Source organism: Triturus cristatus, chromosome 10, assembly GCF_964204655.1.
Source record: "Triturus cristatus chromosome 10, aTriCri1.1, whole genome shotgun sequence".
Lineage (NCBI taxonomy): Eukaryota > Metazoa > Chordata > Amphibia > Caudata > Salamandridae > Triturus > Triturus cristatus.
In genome coordinates, this window is record NC_140593.1 from 767,229,276 (window position 1) to 767,247,427 (window position 18,152).

Genomic DNA, 18,152 nt, shown 5'->3' on the forward strand with positions numbered 1-18,152 from the left:
ACACAACCCGTCCACAGCATAGCCCATACGCAGAAGCCTCGGCCCCGTCATGTAGACTCTGTGGAGTATCTTGAGCTGGACGAAGCGAAGGCGGGCCGGTATGGCCACCTCTTTCGGGGAGGCCACCGCAAGGGTCCAGTCCTCGTCGTCCAGCTCCAGTCCATCGGCAACCCAAGCCTCACGAAGGGCAGTCAGCAATCCCGTGCGGTCATTGATCAGTTTTTTGTAGATCAGTGAGATCGTGCTGTCCGGAACGTGTCCATCCAGCACTCTATCCTCAAGGGGGGAACACTCCGGGATGGATGCAACGTCTGGGAAGACGGAGCCCAGTGCATGACGGATCTGCAAATACCGAAAGTACTCCCTGCCATGCAAGTGGAATTCCGTCTGCAGCATCTCGAACGTTTTAAATCCTCCCCTCGTCCAGAGATCCCCCACCTTGCTAATGCCTATCATGTCCCACTTCTCGAAGCCCTTCGAGGTCCACAGGGAGCCCAACTGCTCGGACGCGTATAGTGGTGACGCCCGGGTCAGACGATCCTTCCACCCCATCGCCACATTAGCCGCGTGCCACACTCGCACCATGACACGCGTGGGGCCGGTCAGCCGAGCGTCGGGCGTGCTGGAGTAGAGCGCTCGATTATAGTCCCCACCCGGGAGTAGCATCTTATCCATTTCGAATGCCGGGTTTAAAGCGGGCCCATACAGGCCGTGATTAATCGCAGCCAGCTGGGAGGCCCAATAGTATCGTTTGATATCCGGGAGGGCTATCCCGCCATCATACCATGGGAGCGTCAGCTTCGCCAGGGCGATACGCGGCCTCCCGTCCCAGAACAGGCGGCGCTGCAAACTCTCCACCTCACGGAAGTAGCGCGCTGGGACGGGGTCCATAGTATTCTGCAAAGCGTAGAGGAAGCGCGGCAGAGACATCTTAAACAATGCCGCCCGGCCGAGCGGCGAGAGCGGCAAGCGCCGCCAGCGCGTGACATCTTCCTTCAGGCGCTGGAGGGGGGGAAGCAAGTTCCGATCATACCGGGCCTCCGGGTCCAGAGTAATGAAGACACCCAGGTACCGAAATCCCTGCGGGGCGATCTGGATCGGACAGCCCCGCGGGAGAATGGGCGCCTCCCCAGAGAGAACATACACGCACGATTTAGCCCAGTTGATGACAAGGCCGGAGTTACGACCAAATGAATGCAAAACATCAACCAGTACTATAAGTGAGTTACGTGGGGAAGCTAGGTACAAGAGGATGTCATCAGCGTATAGGGATACGCGGTCCTCATGCTCGGGGGTCCAACGGAGACCACGGATGGAAGGCTCCCACCGCAGCCACTCTGCCAGGGGCTCCAAGGCAAGCGCAAAAAGGAGCGGCGATAAGGGGCAGCCCTGCCGCGTGCCCCGGCCCAGCTCGAACGGAGCCGATACTCTACCGTTCACCACCACCTGCGCCAATGGGCCCGAATACAGCAATTTGACCCAACTGATGAACCCTGCGCCAAAGCCAAACTTCGCAAGCATCGCCCAGATGTATGGCCATTTAAGCGTATCAAACGCCATGGTGGCGTCCAGGGATGCCAAAATGGCCGGCTCCCGTATGTATTGAACATGTGCAAGCACCCCATGCAAACGCCGCAAGTTAAGAGCTGTGTTACGATGGGGAATAAAGCCGGACTGATCCTGGTGAACCAGTTCGCCCACCACGCCGACCAGCCGATTGGCCAGGACCTTGGCGAGAATTTTAGGCTCCGCGTTCAGTAGCGAAATGGGCCGATAGGATGTAACCCGGTCCCGAGGTCTCCCCTCCTTGTGGATAACCACGATTGTAGCCAGACGCTGGTCCAGCGGGAGGGAGCCCACCGAATGGGCCTCCAGGAACATCGATCGGAGATGTGGTGCCAGCGTATCCGGTCTCAATTTGTACAACTCGATGGGGAGACCATTAGGACCCATGGCCTTGCCGGAAGCGATCGAACGTATGGCAAGGGCGATTTCGTTGGAGGTTGGGGCGGCGTCCAACGACACTTTGTCCTCCTCCGAAAGGGAAGGCAGCGCGATATCCCTGAGCAGGGTACGGGAATCCTCTTCAGAGCAGGAAGACACCGGGGAATACACCCCACGGAAATAGTCCGCGAAGCAGGAGACAATTTCTTCCGGCTCAGTAACACACACACCGTCTGTTTTCTCAATCAGCGGGACTACACGACTCGCTCTCTCCTTTTTGTCCAGCCACGCAATCAATTTACCAGCCTTATCACCCACATCATACAATCTCCCCTGTTGCTCTCTACTGAGGCCCCTGGCTGCCTCCGTGACGAGGGCCCTATAGGCCGCTTGCTTGAGTTGGAGGACATGCAATACGGCATCCGTCACCCCACTTTCTAGATTACCCTCCAACTCGGCTATCTCAGCTTCCACCCGGGTCACTTCCTCCCGCTCGCGCCTCCGGGTGTGGGAAATGAGGGACAGGGCCTCTCCTCGTAGTACTGTCTTGAATGCCTCCCACAGTGAGACAGCCGAAGGCACGGACCCCACATTCTCGTCAAAGTAGCGCTGGAGGGATTTAATCAATTCAGCGCGAATAGTGGGGTCGCGCAAGTACCAGGGATTGATCGGGACCACCCTACCCTCACCCCTCGGAAAAAGGTCCAGGTGTAACAGGAGCGGGGAATGGTCCGAGATACCCCGTGCCAAATGGCGCACCTCTCCCACCAACTAGTGTTTTTTTTAATTATAATTTTTATCTATAATTTTAATTTTTGTAATTTATTGTTTTCCTTTTTATTTGAATATCTTAAATTTTTATTTTTAAATATATTTTTATTTCTCTTTTTTCATTTTGTTTTTTATTTTTTATTTTTTATTTCATTTGTAAAAGTTTATTCCAATTTTTTTTCTTCATTTTACATTGGTCGATCCATCCATCCACCATAGGCGCACAGTCGTGCAACAGCATTCAGGTTTTTTAGGAATATAATTCCATTTCCTCCTGGACACCATGGCTGCGTTGCACTTCAGACACATCAGCATCATTAATTTGTGTAATGATTATTCCATTTTACCCCTGGACCACATTGCCTGTAATAGGCGCACACTAACCTCTATTTTTTGAAAGATTACTATTCCATTTACCCATGCAGTGTCTGAGTACCACAGGTGTCTCCTTTAAAATATATGGACATAAAGGAAAGAGATCTATCATTCTGTATATTGTGCATTATCCGGGGAATTACATTCTATGGTATGGTGGTGTGGATTGGCTTGATGTTTAAAGTGGTTATTACCTAAGTAACCAACCACACTAATGTTGCCTTTGTCTGTATTAATTTAGACTGCAACAATGCCACGTTTCACTAAATGTTTTTCTTGCTTGCTTGCTTTTAAGTGCACAAGGGAAGAGACATCTCCCGCAGTATTGCCAAACAGAAGTCCTGTGCAGTGACGTCACACATCATTCCTGAATCTCTTTCACTTGTGCAGCTTAGTGCAACTACCGACTGAGAGCTTTAGGATTGCCCGAAAGAAAGATGCTGCCAAGAAAGTGGTCAGTGAGAAGAAGCAGCTTCCCACCAGTGGTGTGCCTGCCCAAACCTTTTTGGACCACGTTGTATGTCTGCTGTATCGGCCTCCAAGGGGGGAGGGGGGGGGGGGTAAACTAAGAGCAGCACTCCCGCATCCACAGCAGCACCCCAACCTAAGCCCAAGACCATATCTGTCATTGATATGACCAATGCAAGTATGGCGAGGCAGACAAGCACTTACACTGAATCTGATAGTACCCAATCGTTTCAGGAAACAGAGCAAAGTGGACAGCAGCCGCAGCCAACAATACTACATCTTACTAATGCAGGAGCAGAACAGGAGTTCAAGCCTCCTCCTGAGCAAGAACCTCTTCTTTTAGAATCATTGGCTCCCAGATCTCCAGCAAGGAAAAGGAGGGGTACTACTCCACCATCCTTTCCAAACACCACTTCTGATGATGATGAAAGGGACATGGAGTGGACCCCGGCAGAGTCCGGAAGACGCCAGGAGAGGTAAGGGAAAGGAAAAGTTCCTCAAAGCCTTAGAATTATGCAAGGGGATGATGAGGAGGGTGACGACGATGAGCTAGTCATTGTGGAAAGTGACACAGAAGAGTCCGATATTGCTATTAAACCTGCTCCAAGGACTATGGCACTGGTAGCACTGCCACCTCTCATATGTGCAAAGCCCTCACAGAGACCTACACTAACCACTACCTCAGTAGGAGTATACACAGCAGAGAGGCAATTGTCGACACACCCACCTACCTCCAGTTCTTTTTCAGGCTTCGTTAGGGACTTAGTAAAAAAAGTACTACTCCCCAGTTTGGGTCTTTTTTACAGTTAGCAAAGAGGGGGAGTACATTGCAGGATACAGCATTAACCACACGAATGTTCGTCGAGGTAAGCCTGGTACAAATTTTGGTACTGCAGGCCAAATAACCCATATGAGAAGACCCCATGCAAAACGGTGGGAGCAGCACCTTACAAATATTGCTGAAAGTGGTTGCGGTGGTGAAGGGGAGGAGAGCCGGGGAACATCGGGTACAAGACCAATCACAGTGGTAGGTGACGATATGGAAGAAGAGGGTGACATCCTCACACAAAGCAGCCCTGTCCCCAGCAGTGCACCAACAGATTCACCCACCTCAGCGACTTCACAATGGCATAAGACTCTGAGTCAGATGGAGACATCACAGTATACATTGACTGCCCTCCTAGGACGCACACAGAGTCTACCTCCACCTGCTTCTCAAAAGACACCTCCATCAGTGGCCCAAGAAAGGAAGAAATTCCAGGCTACTATTATGGGTGTTTTCAGGCAGGAGGGGCCCTGTGACCGCAACCACCCAGCAGCATGTTTGTACAGTGGGAAGCTGGCAAAATTGATTTGCGCTGGACCTCCTCCCTTTTTCTTTTGTGGAAGGAGTGGGATTCTTAAAATTTGTGGCAGTCATTTGGTCAAAATGGAAGGTTCCAAGTCTGACTTCTTTTGCTAGAGTTCCTGTTACAGCGCTGCATCATGGTGTGCTGCAATTGGTTGGGCAAGATTTGCAGCAATGGTTTGTTCGCACTATCGACCTGACAACAGACATGTGGACCAGTTGTCAGGCAACTGATTACATGAGCGTCACTGCACACAGAATCTCTTTGCGGGGGTTAAGCAAAAGATATCTACAGGTCTTAGCCCAGAAGAAAGTTTTAACTGTATTCAGTGGCATGCAACAGTGGCCAAGTTTGCTGTGGGGAAATCACATACAGCTGTAAACATATTTGACAAATTTAAAAGCTAGGTGTATGAATGACTGTGATTCAGTTGTCTCAGAAGTAGATTTGTTGCTGCACACAATGGCAGTAACAAAGTCAAGACCAGGTCAGATGGTGGCTACTTCAGGGTCCTGTATTTGGCCCATTGCATCAACCTGGTGGTGCAAGACTTTCTGAAAAAAGAAGACATAGTCAGCAACATACTGACCACCTGTTGAAAATCTGCACTCATTTCAGTCATTCTTTTAAAGCCGGGAAGCAATTGCAGAAAATTCTGCGTGCTAATAGAGTACCAGTTAAAGCCCTGATACAGGAGGTGCCAACACGTTGGCACTCGACCTATTATATGTTGCAAAGTCTCTTTGAGCAGTACAAACAGATCAATGACTATGACATTCAAAGAGGAAGTGATGCAGTTGGAAAAGCTATGACCATGGATGCAGAGAAATAGGGCCTAGCCAAATGTCTGACACAGATGCTGCTCCCTTTTGAGACTTTCACACAGCAAGCTAGGAAGGAGGACAGTACGATAAGCCAAGCTATCCCATTGTTGCATCTGCTATAGGACTAGCTAAAGAAGGTTTTTGAAAGGTTCACCCCTGCTGGAGTGAATGGAAACACAGAAGTGCATGCCTTGGTTGAGAGCTTACTCTTTTGATTGGCTTCCAATCAGACCCTCCAAGATTTCGCGATTTGCCAAAAAATCACGAAAACAGCAGTTTTGTAAAAATGCTGCAATGTTTACAAAACTGCCTGCGAAATTTGGAAATTGTGATCCATGCCGCAATATCCTGGGGGGTCTTCTTAGATTCGCTTGCAGGACAACTGTATTCCGACCAGATTATAAATGTAATTTTTAGCCTCATTAACTCCCCTGATTAAGACAGCGAAAGTGCAATTATCGAAAAACTGGAGCCAGTGGCGGGGAAGCTAGGTTATTTTTAGTCACACGTGTTAGGCTAGTGGTGCGGCGTCATGCTTACTGGAAATCCAATTATTCTAGCGCCTTGAGGCTAGAGAATTGTTCCACTTGGACTGTAATGGAAGATTACTTAGCAGAATACATTTTACTTACCCTTAAAAGTTGTTGTGGGCAGCTTAACGTAGCACGTGAAAACATAGGTTGTTAATATTAGAACTACATGTGCTGTAGGACAGACTTACACATGCAAATGCTCATATGTATTTTGAAAGAAAACTGGTTTTCCACTCATAAATGGTTATACTCTCCCTGAAATTTTAATTTCAGTAAACCCACTCCTCAGTTAGTAATTTGCTTACGTCAATGGGAAAGGTGTTCCCTTTTCATAGTGGGGAGAGGACCTGGCTTTATGGCGAAAACTGCCAATTTTGGAACTGGGTACCAAATTCAAGTCTCGGCGTCAGCTCAACGTCATGTGATTCGGGGCAAATTATTTATATATATATCACCTTTTGTGATGTACCTGATGCCCATGTAGAGCACTCAAAAGCCTTCAGGTCACGTTGGCGCCATATAAAATTGTAAAAAAAAAAAAAAAATGGAATAGCGAAGAGAACACTCAAAATTAGTAAGGTGCATTGGAGGAAGAGCAGTTTTTCATGATAAAATAATATTTTCCATGTGAAAAAATGAAGTTAGCAAGTGCATTTTCACTGCTTCTGCAGGTTTTCTCATGAGAAACGTGTGTACATTTTTGCATGAGAAAATTTAAATTGACAAATGTTTTTCGGGGTAATGCTTGCAAAGCTAAGTCTGGTGTCCACTGTAGGTGGAAATTAGAGTATTTTTGTGAATTCTGGAAATTAGTAAATCTACACCCGTACGATCTTCAGAATGCTAATTTCTTTGAACATGTGGCTCAGAAACTGCATAGTGTAGACTTTAAAACATAAACGTAAAACATCACTGTTCAAAGTATCTGCCATAAATTAATGTCTGCATGCAAAGTGTCCATAAAGCAGCTAAACCCACTATTAAGCACCAGCTGGGCCTGTTGTTTGAACAGTCTTAAAATAGATGGGATGTGAGTTTGTCTGGACTTAGAGATGAACCCTTCTGACCTCTCTGTAGGACACCCTGACTGTGCCTATCAAGAGAGTGATGGAGCAGGAGGGCTCTGGGACATATAGAATAATAAAGTAAAGGTGACGCCTCTATTTCCTGTACTATGTGCAGGCACCTTAGGGGTGGGCGTAACTCGCGTAATAATCTTGCAAAATGGCCGTAACTGCGTAACTGCATCACACACTCAAAAAATTACCCAAACGTTCCGAGTAAAAATGTAACCTGAAAATTTAATTTGAAGTTGATTTCGTTCAAAACACTCTCAATCGCATACAGATTTGCAGTTTTACACTCAATAAGTACCCAAATGGTAAAAAATCTTTCTGACATGTTTATTGACCGCCCACATTAAAGAAACTGCAGCTCGGGTTCAAAACAGTCCCATACATGTTCAGATTTGAGGTGTTGCACAAACACACACACCATCATATGACAATGCTGCATAGCTCAAACACATACACACACCGTCATATGACAATACTGCTTAACTCAAACACACACACCGTCATATGATAATGCTGCGTAACTCAAACACACACACCATCATATGACAATGCTGTGTAGCTCAAATACACACACCGTCATTTGACAATACTACGTAACTCAAAAGCACACGTCATATGTCAATAACGGCATTACTCAAACGCACACCATCATATAACAATATTGCTTAGCTCAGCCGTGCACACCATCATATGACAATACTGCGTAACTCAAACATGCACATCGACATATAACAATACGGTGTAACTCAAACATGCACACCATCATATGACAATATTCCATTGTGGTTCATGCTTGTATTTACCCCTGGGAATGTTTCTTTGGTTTATTGTTGAGTTTTATATATATGGCTTGTTAACTATGAAGCTTTAGGGCGCTTTACATAAAAGCAAGAAATACAATCAGATGAACACTGGGACGGAGTCATAGGAAGGAATGTAAGCCACGGATCAGAAGATTCCTGTTTGGGTTTGGAGATTCCTCGGAGGCTACGTGAGGGTCTTAGACTGCTATGGATGAACTCATGGAAACTAGACTCCACTCAGAGAGGTCTATTTAAAAAATTACATTTAGAAATACCGCTCCCTCCTAAGAGGTTAGGACTGGAGCTGTACTTCTGTAGAGCTGCAGACACTTTAAACATGCCTATTCCAAAGTGGAATACTCTGCTAAAACAGTTTCCATTGATTTCAGGCTGAAAATGAATGATTAGGAATAAAATAAAGTGCCACAAAAATGCTGCAAAATTTCTTATTTGTGCCGCTAAATTTCCTAATCCATGCCTCAATATCCTGAGGGGTCTGTCCAGTATGAGGATGCAAGACAACGTCATCTTGTCCAAAGAGTACATTTGTGCCACACCACTTGATCCACGGCACATAAAAATTGTGCGCACTTTCATTCCTTTTTCTGAAGGGGATGTTTCAAAATACAAGAGGTGGATTTTTGAGCAAGCCAGAGACCTGGAAGAATAACGTCTGGAACTTAGAGTCCCACCCCACAGTTCTGGGGTGCCACTTTTAGCTTCCTGGGAGGGCAGTCGTGTCTCACAGCAGCCAACAACACCATCGACCAGAACACCGGGAACAACAGCAACAGGAGAACCGGACCCAACCTCTGTATTGTATTGGTTTCAATTGGCAGGGCTTAAGTCCAGTGCAGAGGCTATGGCAAAAGAGGTCGAGCAAGTGGCAGCACCAATGACCATCCAGAGGATGTTCCAGTGTTTTTGATCCAAAGAAGTCTATGTGGATCAAAACCCATTGATGTATTGGTATGAGAAGATGTGACAATGGCCAGAGCTCAGCAGGCTGGCAGTAAAGTGTCTGGCTAGCCCTGTATTCAGTGTGTCTGCTGAGCATGTGTTCAGTGAAGCTGGTGCAGTTGTTATAGTGGGAAGGATCAGTCTCTTGCCTTAAAATGTGAAGAGATTGACTTTGATCAAAATGAACCAGTATTTTATACCACACAATTACACCGTTCCTGAAACAGAACAGGAAGAGTAGGACGACGATTGGTCCAAATCAACTGTGTTAGCTGAACAAAATCTGGGTGAACCACCTGAGTTTGAGGACAAACTCTACTTACCGGATTGAGTATGCCAGTGCCACCATAGAACGTTTTTATTATTTCCCTTTGAACTCCTTTCTTTTAAAAAAATAAATAGCTAGTGGAACATGTTTGTGTCAGATTTATATGCTACCCCTCTATTTTTTAGTCACATATATATATTTGGCCAGATTGCAGTTGGACCAGTGTGCAGTGAAGAAGACTCCAGAATTCCTTCATGACATTGGAGACAATGTCTGCCTCCCTCACATGCCTATTCTTTTTTGCATCACTTAGCAGGGCTTCTCCAAAAGATCGTTGATTTACAAGAGTGCCAATACCAAATTCCAATGTGTTGCCTGCGTCAAAGATGCAATTATGCACCTACTACCCAACCTACCGTGCTTGGCTTGGAAGAGGTAACGTCAACGATTGCAACGATAAGTAAGTGATTGTGAGTGATGATGATTTATGTGGTGGCAGACTGTGAGGGAGGGTGTTTTTTTGGGAACTTGATTGAGATGATTTTCAATGTTTGGGTCCTGAATGATGGTTGATCATTTTTCACTGCAGATGACTGGCCTTTGAAAACTTACTTACCAAAAAATTAACCTGCATGGTCCACTGCTGTGATCCTTCTGTTTTTTCATCACATAGGAGGGCTGCCCAAGACTATAATTTAATTTACAAGACTGCCAAATTCCAATCTGTTAGTTGCATCCACGAGGAGATAGTGTACAAGTGCTTGGATTGGAACAGGTAGCCATTGCACCAACGAGTGATATATTATTGAGTGATTGTGAGTGATGATTGATGATTCATGTAGTAGCAGACAGTGAGGGAGGGAAGATATTCAACTGTAAATTGGGAATTTGATTGGGATGATTGGCAATGGTTGGGGTCTGAATGATGGGTAATCATTTTTTCCTGCAGGTGGTTGGCCCATTCACACTGATTCAGATTTTTGCTGGGTTCACTCCTGGTTCTTCAGGGACCAGAACAGTCACTGTAGTTCACAAATAAAAACCTATACAAAATATTCAATTTCTGTTTCTCTACTTGTTCTTCAACAACAGTGCACTACATGTCTATCTTGATCGGGTCCTGAATGGGACGGAGTTACTCGGAGTCAGGTTGAGGATGGGAGAACTCAGGGCGGGACTACCTCATCAACAAGTCGAAGAAAGAAGTTATTGACTTTAAAGGGAAATCATGACTCTGATGCCTAGTACTTAGCTATGTGGAATGGAGAGAGGTGCGTTGATTTGTGAAATGCTGCTGAGTGTGTGTATTGCAATGGTGGCAAAAGTGAAACAACTTAATCCTACAGTTGAAGCTCACCTGGGTGGGAGTGGGCCCTCGCTTGTGAATTTGTGATGCGCTCCCTGTTATTGTTTCATCTATATTCAGGTAAGAGAACCATGGAGTGAAATGAACTAGTTAAGTTAGTAAGTAAGCGAATAACTGTTACTCCATAATAAATCATTTATCTAGATTGCTGTAGGCAATAGAGGTCATAGCAGCATCCCCCTTAAAGGTCAAGATAGTTACAGAGGTATATCTAACTATAACTAACCGGTATAGACTTAAATAAGGAGATTAGAAAAAACAGGCTGTGTAAAAAGGCAGCCATGCAAAGTAAAAGTAAAAAACAAATAAACTACTTCAGGCATAAATCGTGAAGAAATACATTTTTCTACCTTATATTTTTACAAAACTCTACCCTCTTCACCCACAACAGGCCTACCCCTCCCCCTCTCCACAAACAAATTGACCCATCCCCATTCAACAACCAATGTCCACAGGTCAAAAAACAACCCAGCCCCAACTCCCTTACCACCCTCTCCTCCCACAAGTCCCTCCCACCAAATCAAAAAATTAATAAAGGTTTAGAAGATGGCATTGTTGATTTGGGTCCAAAGCTGGGCCGGGCAGGGAGCCTAATGGGTGTGGCCAATTGGCTTTACTAGGTCCCAGCTGAGAGTTAGATATTCCAGCCTCTCCTTCCTCGCCCACCTGCAGCCGCCGATATTCCTTCTGGATCAGGTCCAGCCTTTGCCGCCGCAGACAGGCTGCTATCTGCAGCCTGTTGGGTGGTACAGCTGGACCAGCAGGAGAGTAGCTATATCGATAAAAACAAAAAGAAATAAGAGACATTATAATGAGCATGCTCTGTGCAAACAATTGTTTAAAATTAGTGGGTTGCACAGTAGTACATTGCTGGTCCCCTAAGTGCCATTGGAATTTGATGTGATTATGATTAGGAGAGTCACAAGGCCAATTTTATATTTTATACTTACATGCCTTGCATAAAAGCCCTGACTGTCTGGCAGAAAAGTATTAAAGCAGGATAACACCGGATTAAAAAACAGTGATTTAATTTATTTTTCTTTTAAAGGCTTTTCTAGTAGGTGAACAGACACTTTGAGTTGAAAAATAAAAATAAATTACCTCTCATTAATGAGTAAGGCTTTATGCACTATGCAGTACAGGTTGTGTTGTGCTAAATTAATGGAGGCATGCTAGCCAGCGCGTCGGGTACTTTGCTACTGTCTGCTATAGGTGACAATTATCTATCTTTACTTCCAATGGTCCTGCTCTTCTCCAAAAGACTTTCACTTTCTACTGTGACCCCAAAGAGGCAGATAAATAATAAATAAGATATTACATCACGCACCTCATGTATAAAAAATACAGATATTATCCTGTCTGCCGTAAGTAGTTATTGGAGATAACGATGCACTGCACAACAGGAAAGGAATGGGCTATATACTTTTATGTGGTACATTCATCACAGAATATGCCATATGCCAAACTTGAAGTTGAAATAAAATCAGGCACTTAGTCCTACTTTACTCACTGGCCTCGCCCATTACCACAGATTATTTCCAACAAATTAATTTGCTTGTCAGTAAGGGAAGAAAACTTGACTTACTCTACTGCAGGGTAAGGTAAAGGAATTAGGTAGGTAGTTAGAGCTTTTTATATTGAATAGAGGGGTGTCACTGATCATCGATTTGTCATGTGACTATTAAGCTTTGGCTTATTCAGTCACTGCAGTTGAAGAAAAACTTAAAGGGAAAAAGCCGAACATGGCTAAAATAAATCTGTTATGGGAAACCATAAAATATATTTTGGAATCACTTCACATGGCCATAAAATGTGGCACATGCCAAGAATAGATTTTTAGAATTTTTGGTAGGCTTGGATGAAAGAACTTAGGACAGAATAAAGGAGTGGAGTAATAAGAGGTGACTGAGTGGGTGAAGGTAAACACATCTTGTGTGTTCAATTTGCAGTGCATCAAAATATTTGTAAATGGGGGCGTGGCTTGCAGCCGCGGAAGATGGCTGCTTACTAATCGCGCTGTGCTAGCAGTCGGCATGTAAGCCCACATATCCGGCACAATACATCAACTGATAAGGCGCCTAAAGGAACCAGACGACACCGGAGTGTGGCAGCGATCATTTGCGGCGAGTTGCAGCCGTGAAACCGGACTGTGGGCGAAGTAACATCGAGCGTCAGCCTGCGACTAGAAGGAGACAAGATGGTGCCCGCTGGAGACCTGTAAGCGGAGATCTCCGATAACCCCTTGGCCGGTATCGACGTGCTGCGGAGTGGATGTGGACTGCCCGCTGAGGTGCTATTGGGGACAAGACTGACCTGGAGACGTCAGCGGTCGCACGCTGGTGCGCGCGGTGCCCAGCTATCGGGTGGTTCGTGTCGGGGCCGCATTGAGACACGGTGGCAGCGGAGGGCTCCGGCGGGTCCTGAGTCCCCGGCAACAAGAGAGGTGAGCCCAGTACTGGTGGAAGCGGTCACCCGGCGGATAGCAGTGGCTTCAACCTGGGGCATTGAGCTCCCCGGAGATACTAGCGGTACCGAGACAGGGCTGGACTCCTCCCACACTGGCCACACGAGGGACCCTGAGGAGGCAGCGGCCAGTCGTTGGGCTCGGTGCCATTGGGGAGTCTCGCCTGTGTTTTGTATTGCTCCGGAGGCCTCAGAGAGACAAGTGTGCGCTTCTCAGTGAGTGAGTGGCGAGAAGAGTGCTCGGGGTGGTGCGTGGCGCGGCCTGGCAAACCTGAAATTGCTGCACTGCTCAGCCTGCTGTGTGCAGGCACGAAGACCTACCGGCTCGCCCGCTTTGACTCCTGGGCAGCGCGCTGGGGCCACGGCAGCGAGTCCTTTGGCGGGGAGCCCTGCTGGCACCCGGGTCCGCTTTTGCTTCTGGGCAGCGAGCTGGGGCCACGACAGTGGGTCCTGCTGAAGAGAACCCCCGCTGGCACACAGACCCATCCCTTCTGCCAAGGAGAGGTGCCACTGGGCAGACATTGAGGGGGTAACGGCGCAGCCTACAGAGTGACTTAGTCCCTATAACGCCTAGTCCAGACAGGAGCCAGGTAGCTCTGAAAAGGAGTACACGGGGATGTCCATCCACTCTGCACAACCAGACAAGGCCTCTTCAATATTTTGGATAATTGTTCGAGACACCACTGACGCTCCGCCATGGGCCGTACCAAGCCGCAGGCTCTGGACAGACTAATCAAATCGCCAAATACACCATCGCCATGGGACGGGATGAGGGGGCAATGGGTAGTGGCCGACAGGACGACCCCGATGACAGCGGCCCGGACCCTTCTCTGAAGGACATAATGAGGGCTATCAGAGACTTCCTTGGACCATGGAGCCCAAATTAGACTCAGTGACAGAGGAAGTAAATCTCCTATGTGCGGACTTCAAGAAAATGTCTGTGAAGGTTTCAGCAGCTGAGACTGGCATCAGGAGTCTCCAATCCAAAACCAAATGGCTGGAAGAACAGGCGCTACCCTCACGAAAAACCAAGCAGATATTTATGCCCAGCTGGAGGACTAAGAATGACGTGCCCGGTGTAATAACATCCGCGTAGTGGGGGTACCGGAGGGGCTGGAAGGACCGTCCATGGACTGGTTCATAGAGGACCTGGTGTTGAACCACCTGAAGCCCAAGCGCCTATCAAACTTTTTCTCCGTCGAGCGGGCTCACAGGGCACTAGGGGGCAAGCCCGACCTGGGGCTCCTCCCCGCACTATCATCGCCCGCATCCTGAATTTGAAAGATAGGGACGCTATCCTGCAGGCTGCTCGAGTGCATGGCGATCTTCGGCTGGAGAATGCCACCGTCCGCTTCTTCCCTGACTTTACGATCCGGGTTCAGCATCAGCGGCGCTCCTTCGATGGCGTGAAGAAGGCCCTTAGGGACCAGGGAGTGAAGTACATGATGCTCTTTCCGGCCAGACTAAAAATCCTGGATGGAGGAAAAGCGTATTTCTCCGAAGCGCCGGAGGAGGTCAGCGACTGGCTGGAGGGTTGGCGAACTGTTAGTCGTAAAGGTGGACAGCAGCGCCCTGAGTCACGCGGGGATGACACTGAGATCGACAAAGGGCGGTCAGCTGGCAGCCAGAGGCAGAAGCAGCGGACAGTTAAGTGACCCTGGGGCAGCTCGAACATTGCTGAAGTTCACAAGTTATCTTCAAATGTGCCTTTCTTACAGGTTCCTAAAACATGCGGTGGAGGGTGGTGAATAATGAGAATACATAGTGGTGAGGGCCGGCGGCCCCCTGGGTGACTCTGACATTATATGGCCTGTGCTTACTTGTTGATATTTCAGTGTACGTGGGAATTGGGTAGCCCAGGTGGCCTGGTACCGGGGTGATGATCTAAAGTTCACAGGATGGGCATTCAACTTTCGATAGCAGATTTATAGTTCTTCCTGCTGACTGCAAGTTCATGGTTCCTCATAAATGTGTTTTCTAGAATTGTTGGGGCGACAGGCACTCTGCAAGTTTGAATGGTGGGAGGTTGAGGTCTCACCCAGCAGGGCGGCAGGGAGGGGCGAGTTGGGTTTTTGGTCTATTTCATTTCGGGGGTGGGGAAGTTCGCTCGAGACCACAATTGTCATCAACGTTTGGGGTTTGATCCTGGGGACACAGCAGGGACGAGGGATTATCCAAAAGTGTTGAAACTCCTCCGCGATGATGGGTGAACCAACTAAAATTCAGATATGGACTTGGAACGTGAATGGGCTTGGCAATAAAATCAAACGCACACTAGTACTACAACACCTAAAGAGGCATTCCCCGGATATGGTCCTGCGCCAAGAATCACATCTACGAGGAAATAGGTGTAAAGCCCTAGATCGTTTTGGCTATAAAACGGTAGCCCATTCGGGGTTCACATCTGGGTCCTGAGGGGTGGGAATCCTGATACGTAACACCCTGCCCATAGTTATCTCAGGCACGTGGGCGGACGACGCGGGCTGCTTTACTACGGTGGCGGGTAGATGGGAGGGGCGCTTATTGATATTCTGCTCCTGCTATATTCCCCCGGGCCTGCACTCCATGGGCTTCCCAAAGTTGAGTTCATTTCTGACGGATCTACCCTCTGGAGTTCTCCTTATTGGTGGGGACATGAATGTGGCCATGAATTCGGAACTGGACCAGTCCAGTTCTCAGACGGGCAGACAGGTGAACGGCGTCTGGTAGACTTCGTCACAGCTTTGGGACTGTGTGACTTATGGCGGGCACATAACCCCTCACTTAGGCAGTACACGTTTCACTCGGCTCGACATGGGTCCTTCTCCAGGATCGATCACTTCTTCACCCGCAATGATCAAATGGGAGACTTCATCGACACTAAAGATATGGCAAGGGGGATTTCTGATCACTCCCCAGTTTGTGCTACCCTCAGAGGTCCGGTCATCAACAGGGTGACATTCCCGAGGATAGATCCTTGGCACCTCTGGGATCCGGCAATAGGGGAAGAGCTTTGGGAGAATTCCCAGTTACACTTTGAGGAAAACTAGGGGTCTGTGTTTCCCAAATTACCCTGTGGGAGGCCTATAAGACGGTGCTGAGGGGATTGGCCCAGGCGCTGATTGGGTCACAGAAAAAGGAAGAGTCCCTGCAGACCCGAATTTTAGAACGAGAGATCGAGCAGATGGAAAGGGATTTCGCAGTTATCTACTCTGTAGACCTTCGCCATAGACTGATGCTGAAACTAAGAGACCTTAGGGCGCTGGCTGAGGGGGAGGCACAAGCCTATGCACTAGCCACGCAGCAGTGGATTTATGATGTGGGTGACAAGGCACTGAAACTACTGGCGTGGTTGGAGCGTCGCGATAAAGATCGCTCGTGGGTGTCCGAAGTGAGGAATGCATCTGGCTCTATCCGCTCGACTAGCATGGTCATAGCAGAGGCCTTTGCGGCTCATTTCGAGCGAGTATACTCTCCGGTGTGCACAAGGACCGAAAATGATTGTGCGGAATTTATGAGGGACTTCGCACTACCTACATTGTCCGCTGAAATGAGTGAACGGCTTGAGGCGGATTTTACAGAGGAGGAGCTTGGTAATGCTCTGAATTCCCTGCAGTTAGGGAAAGCTTCCGGGCCAAATGGGCTTCCAATAGAAATTTACAAAAGACAGGCCACAATCGTAATAACCCCCCTTCTCAAGATGTTTATTGAGGTGCACGACTCCGGGAGGCTCCCCCCCGATCAGAAAAAAGCTATGATTGTAGTGATTCATAAGGGAGGAAAGCCGACCGACCAGTGTGCTTCATACTGTCCAATATCTCTGATAAATGTGGAAGCCAAGGTTCTGGCCAAAGTCCTAGTGGATAGGTTGATATCTGTTATAACGGAGTTGGTACACGTTGACCAATCCGGGTTTATGCCCCGTAGAAGCACCCGCCATAACCTATGGCGACTGTATGGGGTGCTGTACATGACTGAGGACGTTGGGGATACTCAAACGGCATTGATGGCGCTGGACGCCTCAATGGCCTTTGATAGCATTGAATGGCCCCATTTGTTCACGGTACTCCAGAGTCTGGGCTTTGGCCCGGTCTTCAGCAGTTGGATAAGGCTCCTGTACGAACAACCAACTGCCTGTGTTCGGGTCAATGGGGCAGTATCTAGGGCTTTCCTGTTGCAGAGAGGTACCAGGCAGGGCTGCCCCCTGTCTCCTCTCCTCTTCGCTCTTCCTTTAGAACCACTGGCGCATTGGATTAGGAGGGACCCCACGATATCGGGACTGGCGGCGACTGATGGGTGGGAAGAGCGTATCTCCCTCTAAGCCGACGATATTGTTTTATATCTGGCGAGGCCATACCACTCGATAGCCCAAGTGCTGCACATTTTTTAACTGTTTGGCAGCTACTCTGGCTACACCATCAACTGGTCGAAGTCTGTGATTTTCCCATTGTCGGGTCCTCCCCCTCGGATCCCGTCCCGGTGCTCGGCCCCGGTGGTTCTCGAGGGGTTTAAATATTTAGGCATTCACGTCACGTGAGACAAGGAGTTTTTTTAGAGAAATCTCGAACCCCAACTTTTTAATATCTCCCAATGTGGTATATCACGATTATGTAGTACTGTATGGTCTCATGAGCATTGTTAATAAAAAGAATTTAACCAAATATATATATTTGTAAATGCTGCATTAACTGAAGCAGATGCACAGTTCACAGCCAACACTGCAATCGCGAAATTGAACCATACTGCACTTCGGTTATGGGTGACAAAATGCCGTGGGCAGGGAGGGGGGTGATGAATCATGATGGATGGGATACATATCTGCCTCACTTAACAGATACAGTGAGTCAAGGGAGTGGAACAAAGTTTTAAAAAATACCCCCCACTTTGAATCATTGCTTTTTTAACCATAACACAAGTAAACAACATAGTTGAGCAGAATGCCCCTCTCCTGAAGATCTCTCTTGCTCATTCAT

The 18,152-nt window shown here is 47.7% G+C and overlaps 1 protein-coding gene and 1 long non-coding RNA gene across 2 annotated transcripts in view; one reads left to right on the forward strand and one right to left on the reverse strand.

Moving 5' to 3' along the window:
- Nucleotides 1-18,152, forward strand: part of LOC146789978 (tektin-5-like) — an 881,871-nt gene that overhangs the window by 377,129 nt on the left and 486,590 nt on the right. The gene's annotated exons all lie outside the window — the stretch shown is intronic.
- The window catches only part of LOC146789979 (uncharacterized), a 110,528-nt gene continuing 103,234 nt past the window's right edge, over nt 10,859-18,152 (reverse strand). Inside the window, exon 3 of the long non-coding RNA XR_014969886.1 lies at nt 10,859-11,509. This is a non-coding gene — a long non-coding RNA (uncharacterized LOC146789979). The remainder of the gene's footprint in view (nt 11,510-18,152) is intronic.